The sequence below is a fragment of the Arachis hypogaea genome, unplaced genomic scaffold, assembly GCF_003086295.3.
Source record: "Arachis hypogaea cultivar Tifrunner unplaced genomic scaffold, arahy.Tifrunner.gnm2.J5K5 arahy.Tifrunner.gnm2.scaffold_31, whole genome shotgun sequence".
NCBI lineage: Eukaryota > Viridiplantae > Streptophyta > Magnoliopsida > Fabales > Fabaceae > Arachis > Arachis hypogaea.
Window position 1 is genome coordinate 108,241 of NW_027255456.1, and position 8,219 is coordinate 116,459.

General features: G+C 27.4%; 1 non-coding gene across 1 annotated transcript; it reads left to right on the forward strand.

The window, feature by feature from the left end:
• The first annotated feature begins 1,442 nt into the window (after positions 1 to 1,442).
• Positions 1,443 to 4,477, forward strand: LOC114926223 (uncharacterized). Its single transcript, XR_011879395.1, has 3 exons — positions 1,443 to 1,843; positions 3,720 to 3,891; positions 4,188 to 4,477. It is a non-coding gene; the product is annotated as an uncharacterized protein (transcript).
• Positions 4,478 to 8,219: the final 3,742 nt, after the last annotated feature.

Here is an 8,219-nt window from a genome sequence, read left to right on the forward strand (position 1 = left end):
TTTTCTATATAAAATAAGCAACTTAAGTTATTATCTCGAATAGAAAGAATAATAGTACTAATAGCTTTTTACTTAATAGTATTGAAAAAATATATGAATGCAGTAAAAAAAATAGAGAAAATTCAACTCCCCTCCCCTATGAGATGCTAAAATGATACTCCCCTCCCCTCTATTTTATAAATGTACATTTTCCTCCCTTCTAACTTTTAAAAAACCTCATTTTTAATCCATTTTAAACTTTTTGTGTTAACTAATGTTAACTTTATCCATTTTTTAAGAAAAAAAAAATTATTTTTTAAAAAAATATTCATTAGCAAAAATTTTATTTTTTATTATTAAATTTTGCTTAATAAAATATTCTTTAATAAATTATTTTTTTATTGATTAAATTATATTTTTAAAAAATTTAATAATTATGTTATTTTTTTAAATACTCTTTAATAATTGTTTAATTATTAAATTATAATTTTACCAAAATTTTTGTTAACAATTTGTTTATATTTTACTATTAATTTTTCGATATCTATATATTATTTTAACATTAAATAAAAAATTTTAGTAAGATTATTTTTCAATATCAATAAATATTAATTGTTATACATATTACCAGTGGTAAGATTTTTTTATTTAATATTAAAATAATATATATTAATATAAAAAAAATTAATAGTAAATATAAAAATAATTGTTAACAAAAATTTTAGTAAAATCATAATTTAATAATTAAAAAATTATTGAAAAATAGGTATCTTAGAAAAAAATAATTTAATTATTAATTTTTTTGAAAATATTTCATTAAAAATACAATTTAATTAATAAAAGAATAATTTATTAAATGATATTTTGGTAAGCAAAATTTAATGATAAAAAATAAAATTTTTGTTAATGGATATTTTTTCAAAAAATAATTTTTTTTTTCATAAAAAATGGATAAAGTTAACATTATTAACACAAAAAAATTAAAATAGATTAAAGAGGAGGTTTTTTAAAAGTTAGAAGGGAGGAAAATGTATATTTATAAAATAGAGGAGAGGGGAGTGACATTTTAGCATCTCGCAGGGGAGGGGAGTGGCATTTTCTTAAAAAAATAATAATAAAAATTATTAATTAAGTTATTTACATAATAAAAAATTAAATAAATTTTTAATTAACAAAAAATAAAATTGTTATTACCACGTACTATAAATTTTACAAAAAAGATTTAGATAATAAATTAACTCTTAATAAATTATATATCAAATATTATTATTTACTATCAAAATTACATATTATTAATTATTTTAAAATAAATTAATTCATATTGATACCAAATAATATTTATTTAAAATTTTTAATTTAAATTTCCATTGGAGACACGGAAAATGAAACTTTTTTTTTGGTGGCTACACGGAAAATGAAACTAGTTATAATTAAAATGCATCCAAACAAAAATAAATATAAATGTAATTAAATACAATTAATTATTTGTTAGCAGAAAAACAACTGTATTCTGTTCTCCAAAACTCCCCTTTTGGCCTTTTCTGTTCCCGGTGCTCTTGCTTCCCTCTATTTCCTTCTGAATGCTATTTCAATTGAAACCTAATCTGCCACTTTCTCATTCTCCTTGCACTCTCCATTCCTTCACTTCCCCTCTCTCTGATTCTCGCGGCAAAATCAACTGATAATGCATCTTGCGCAAAGACTTGCCAAATCGACAATCTAGGGTTTCCTCCAGAAAATTCGGTTCTCGCCGGGGTTTTGCGGAGGAGACGCAGTCGCCGGCAGCAATGGCCACCAGCTTGCAGATGAGCCCTCAGGTGGAGCAGATCCTCGGCGAAATCCGCGATAACTTTCGATTCCTGGCGTATGTAACTTAATTTTACTACCTCTTCAGATTCAGTTATGCAATGTTTTTGTGTTCGAAATTTTTTTACCTCTGCTCGTATATAATGTTAGAGGGTGCAAGTTAAACTTGTTGCCAATTTTGGGATGTGAATCATACTCGTTTAGCATCTTATTGATTTAGTTAGGGCAGTGATTCTTGAAATTGGAGTGAGCAAAGGGGATAATGTTGAAAATTTTCTGACTTGGTCCTGTGCTTGTATTTGTATGTTTAAGGTTTATAGGCTTAATGATATTTGTGAATTTAGGAATTGTATGGTTTGAAGCGGTGTAGTGATGGCCAGTTCTGTATTTATTGAGGTAGCTCATTGTACACAAGTTATGTTATGCTTAGTGAAATGAGCATGGGAGGATAGTGGTGCTACTAGAAGAAGCTATGTCTTGAGAGCCACTAGATTTTGTGAGATATTTCTGTTTTTTATTTTAGCAGGACAAGCTATTCCGTTACTGTTTGATATTCCATTTTTGACTTCTTGTCCTCTAATCTCTATGTAATAGTATCCTTATCTTTATTAATACTATATTCTTTTCTCTCCCAAAAAAGAAGCTATTCATGTTGATCAGGACGCTAATAGTGCCTCCTTCTCCTCCCACGGAAAAAGGCTATTGATGTTGGTCAGGAGACTAGTAGACTTTCCTTGCAGTTTTTAGTTCCCAATCTATCTGAAGAGAATAATTGGTTTTAAATGCACAAGTATATAAATAAGAAATGAATGTGATGTATAAAATTCATTATTTGAAAAGCTTCCTTAACCTTATAGTTGCATTTCCAGTTAACAGCACAAGTGTATATCGATCAATCATTTTTAGGTTTATTTTATTTATTATTATGTTTTCTCTAGGTGCTTTGGTATTCCCATATGACATAGATCTTTTCTGTTAAAACAATGATCTCTTGAGATTCAGTATGATCATTTGGGTTGCCTCTTTTGCAGTGATGAGCTGGAGGCTATTATTTATTTATTTATTTTTGATAAAAGAATAACATCACTAAGATAGTGGGAAGAATAATAAAGCAAATGGAAGGATAAGAGGTCCTCCTTACGGAGCAAAAAAGCAAACAAAAGAAAAAGCTATCTATGGAATGTAGCTTTCCAATCTCTCAACATGTTTGAGAGGAGAAGTGCTCTGGATAGATCATGAGCTTTACAAAAAATAGTGGCCGTATGTCTAATTCTATCACATAAAACTTGCTTATCTCAAAATCTGTGATTGAAGGTACATAAATGGTTCTCTAATCAAATATTCCAAATGGTGGCATATACTGCACATTGCACAGATATTTGCTTCTTTCCTACCCCCCAGATCAGAACCCAATAAAGAGAAATTAATCCAAGGTTGTAAGGCACACCCAGCAATCATCAAAGGTACTAAATAAACTAACAAAGTATTCAATAAGAAAAAACAGCCACTAGATTATACAAAAAACAGATGTGCTATTGATTCTAAATTTATCCCACTAGATCAGATCTTCTTCGTGGATCAAATGGCATCATATTGCCCTTATATAGAGCACACATAACAAACATATTAGGGGAAATTGCCTTAATGTGTGGCCTTCAAACCTGCTGATGTTATTGTTGGTGTTAATTAATGTTGTTGACCATAGTTATCCAAGTAAAGTATTTCTTGAAGGCTGTTATGTTATCCTTCCTTTATTTGTCACTGTTCAAGCAATGTATTTATTTGTAATTATCTCTGCTTTCTTGTGTATCCTTTGCTGTAGCCACTTTCGCAGTTACTAATTCTTGCTGAAGTGAAATAAATAAAGTTCAATAGATCTATAATCTTTTCAAGTATTCCTATATAGTAATAAAATATTTTCATTTAACATCCAGAAATGGCTTCCAAAGGCTTGATAAGATTAAAGATTCCAATAGACAAAGCAAGCAGCTCGAAGAACTCAAGGATAAGATGGTGGAGTGTAAAAAGCATTTCTGTGGTTGTAAACTTGTAATCTTGCTATATCTCAGTGGCAACTGTAACTTTGAGTTGAGTAAGAAGAAAAATGTAGGTTCCTTTCATATTGACTTTACTGGTTTAGTTTTCCTCATGAATTGACTTGCATAAATCTTTTTACTTTGTTAATAACTAATTATCATAAAGAAAATTTCTGCCTAGGAATTTTACCGTCCATTGTAGTATCCAGGGGTCGAATGTTGTATAATAAGAGCAGCACACGGAGTCTTCTGCTTGTAGGTCTTGTAGAAGCTCCATTTTTGTTGTGAAAATTCTCTTCCTTTGTTATCCTTATAATTAGGTGCTTTCCAGATTTTTTATTTTCCAATTCACTTTTCTGTTGGTAGGCACAAGTGGTGAAGACATTTTAATGTGATCTGCGAGTTTGATCGAGAAATTAAAGATGAAGAGGGAAAAAATCCCCCAGAAGTGAACAAGCAACTTAATGATGAAAAACAATCAATGGTTAGTGCCAAAAACCTTTCTATTTTGGATGCTCACGTTTTGGAAGGGGTACAATATCTTCAACCTCAAAGTATTATGAATGTGGCGATATTTTTCTTTTCACATCTTTGTAAATGATTTGCATTGCTAAATGATTTGCATTGCTAAATGTGGGTCTCAGGCTTTTTCATCATGATCTAGGGTGGAGTAGATTTGGTTGTTCTCATGCTCGTTCATAACAACCTTAGAAAACGCTGAAAATTATAAAAAATTTTAGAAAACTCTAAAAAAAAATAGAAAATAAAAAAAAACCTTAAAATTTCTAAAAAATCTTAGAAAATCCAAAAAATCTCAGAAAATCATAGAAAATCCTAAAAAACTCAAAGAACTTTAAAAAACTCTAAAAAACCTAAAATCCAAAATTTCTTTAAAACCCTAAAAAACAAAAAAAAATTATAAAAACACTAAAAAATTCTAAAAGCACTAGAAAATTCCTAAAAAATCCTAAAAAAACAAAAAACTCTAAAAACCTACAAAACTTAAAAAATCCTAAAAATTCTAGAAAACCTTAACAAACCTTAAAAACTCGAAAAATCCTAAAAAACCCTAAAAAACTCTAGAGAATCCTAGAAAATTCTAAAAACACTAGAAAATTCTAAAACACCATAGCAAATTTTAAAAACGCTAAAAAATTCTAAAAACACTAGAAAATCCAAAAACCCTAAAAACCTTAAAAACTTTAGAGAAACCTAAAAACCCTAAAAATTCCTAAAAATCCTAAAAACTCTTAAAAAATCCTAAAAATGCTAAAAATCCTAACCCCCCAAACCCTAAAAAATCCTAAAACTCTCAAAAACACTAAAAACCCTAAAAATCCCTAGAAAACCTTAACCCCCAAAACCTTAAAAAATCCTAAAAAACCTAAAAACCGTAAAAATCCTAGAAAACCTATCTTACAAAAACCTTAGAAAATCCAAAAAAATCCATAAAAAACTTAGAAAATCCTAAAAAATCATTGAAAACTGTAGAGAATCCTAAAAAATTCTAAAAACATTAGAAAACTCTAAAACATCCTAGGAAAACCTTAAAAAACCGTAAAAACCCTAAAAACTTCTAAAAACCCCAAAAAAGCCTAGAAAATCATAAAAAAACTCTAGAAACCTTAGAAAACCCTAAAAAATCTAAAAATCACAAAAACCTTAAAAATCCTAGATAATCCAAAAAATCCCCAAAACCCTAAAAATCAGTAAAAACTAAAAAAGCCTAAAAACCATAGAAACTCTTAAAAACCCTAAGAAATTCTAAAAATCCTAGAAAACCCTACAAAATCTTAAAAACCCTTATAAAACCCAAAAAACCACTAAAAACTCTAAAAAACTTAAAAATCTTAAGAAATCCTTGAAAACCCAAAAAATTCCTAAAAACCCTAAAAAATCCTAAAAAAATCTTAAAATCCCTAGAAAACCTAAGAAAATCCTAGAAAACGTTAAAAACCTTGAAAAACTCTAAAAATAGTAGAAAACTCTAAAAAATACTAGAAAACCCTAGAAAACATAAAAATCCCTAAAAATCCTAGAAAACCTAAGAAAACAATAAAAAACTCCTAAAAAATCCTAAAAACATTAGAAAACTCAAACACCCTAGAAAACCATAAAAAATCATAAAATTCCTAAAAAATGTTAAAAACCCCAAAAATCCTAAAAAAATTTAAAAACCATAAAAACCCTCTAAAAACACTAGAAAAACCTAAAAACACCCCAAAAAATCATAAAAATCCTAGAAAAACCTAAAAACCCTAAAAAATCGTAAAAATCCTAACAATTCTAAAAAACCTAAAAATCCTAGAGAATCCTAGAAATCGGTAAAAAATCATAAAAATCCTAAAAACCCAAAAAAATTCTAAAAAACTCTAAAAAACTCTAAAAAAACTCTAAAAATCCCTAGAAACCCTAGAAAATCCTAAAAAATCCAAATACCCTAAAAACCTTGATAAACCTAAAACTCTAGAAAATGCTAAAATCCCTAAAAAAACAATAAAAACCTTAAAAAACCTTAAAAGCACAAGAAAACTCTAAAACACCCTAAAAAACCATAAAAAATCATAAAAATCCTAGAAACTCCTAAACACCTCAAAAAAATTTAGAAAACCATAAAAAGTCCAAGAAAAACCTAAAAATTCCAAAAATCTTAGAAAACTATAAAAAAATCCTAAAAACCCAAGAAAACCCTAAAAAACCCTAGAAAACTCAAAAATTCCTAGAAAACCCTAAAAAACGGTAAAAATCATAAAAAAACTCTAAAAATTCTAGAATCCTAGAAAATCCTAAAAACCTTAGAAAACCTTAGAAAGCTGTAAAAGCCCTAGAAACTCCTAAAAATCCTACAAAAGCCTAGAAAACCATAAAAAATCCTAAAAATCCTTGAAAACCCTAAAATCCAAAAAGTTCTAAAAACCGTAAAAACCCCTAGAAAACGCTAAAAACCTTAAAAAGTCTAAAAAAACCTTAGAAAACCTAAAAAATCATAAAATCTAAAAAAAAAACCCTAAAATTGATAGAAAACCATAACAACCCCTAAAAACCGAAAAAACCCTAGAAAATCCTAAAAAACCTTAGAAAATCCAAAAAATTCTTAAAAATCCTAAAAATCCTAGAAAATCCTAGAGAATCCTAAAAAATCCTAAAAACACTAGAAAATTCTAAAAAACCCAAAAAAGTCTAGAAAACCATAAAAAACCCTTAAATACCCTTAAAAATCCTAGAAAACGGTAAAAACCATAAAAAATCCTAAAAGATCCTAAAAAATCTAAAAAATCAAAAAATCCTAGAAAACTATAAAACATTCTAAAAAACTTTAAAAAATTGTAAAAACCTAGAAACTTCTAAAAATCCAAAAAAAGCCAATAAAACCATAAAAAATTCTAGAAAATCCCAAAACCCAAAAAACCATAAAAAAACCCTAAAAAATCCTAACAAATCCTAAAAACTCGAAAAAATTCTAGAAAACCCTAAAAAATCATAAAATCCCTAAAAACCCTAAAAAATCCTAAAAAAATTCTAAAAACACTAGAAAACTCTAAAACACCTTAGAAAACTTTAAAAAATCGTAAAAATTCTAAAAACTCCTAAAAACTTCAAAAAAGCCTAAAAAACCTTTAAAAACTCTAAAAAACCCCTAGAAACCATAAAAAAATCCAACAAAACCCTAGAAAACAAAAAAAATCTATAAAAAACCTAGAAAATCCAAAAATCCTAAAAAATTCTGAAAAACCTTAAAAAATTCTAGAAAACCTTAAAAAATCGTAAAAACCCTAGAAATTCCTAAAAATCCCAAAAAACTCAATAAACCATTGAAAACCCCTAAAAATCGTAAAATCCCTAGAAAATCCAAAAATCTCTAAAAATCCTAGAAAATACTAGAAGCCTTAAAAAAATAAAGACCCTAAAATATTCTAAAAACCCTAAAAATTTCTGAAAACACTAGAAAATTCTAAAACACTCTAAAAAATTCTAGAAACTTCTAAAAATCCCAAAACCCTTAGAAAATCCAAAAAATCTCTAAAAATCCTACAAAACCTTAAAAAATCCTAATAAATCCTAAAAAACCATAAATACCCTGAAAACAAAAAAAAACCATCAAAAAAACCTTAAAAACCCATCAAAAACACCCTAAAAAAATCTTAAAAAACTATAAAAAAATCCTAGAAACTCCTATAAATCCCAAAAAATTCTAGAAAACCTTAGAAAATCCAAAAATTCTTAAAAACTCTAGAAAACCGTAAAAAATCTCTAAAAATCCCTAAAAACCCTAAAAAAACCCTAAAAACCCTATAAAATCCTAAAAAAATCATAAAAACATTAGAAAATTCTAGAAAACGTTAAAAATTTCAAAAACCCTAAAAATCATAGAAAACCCAAAAAATTCCTATAAACCTT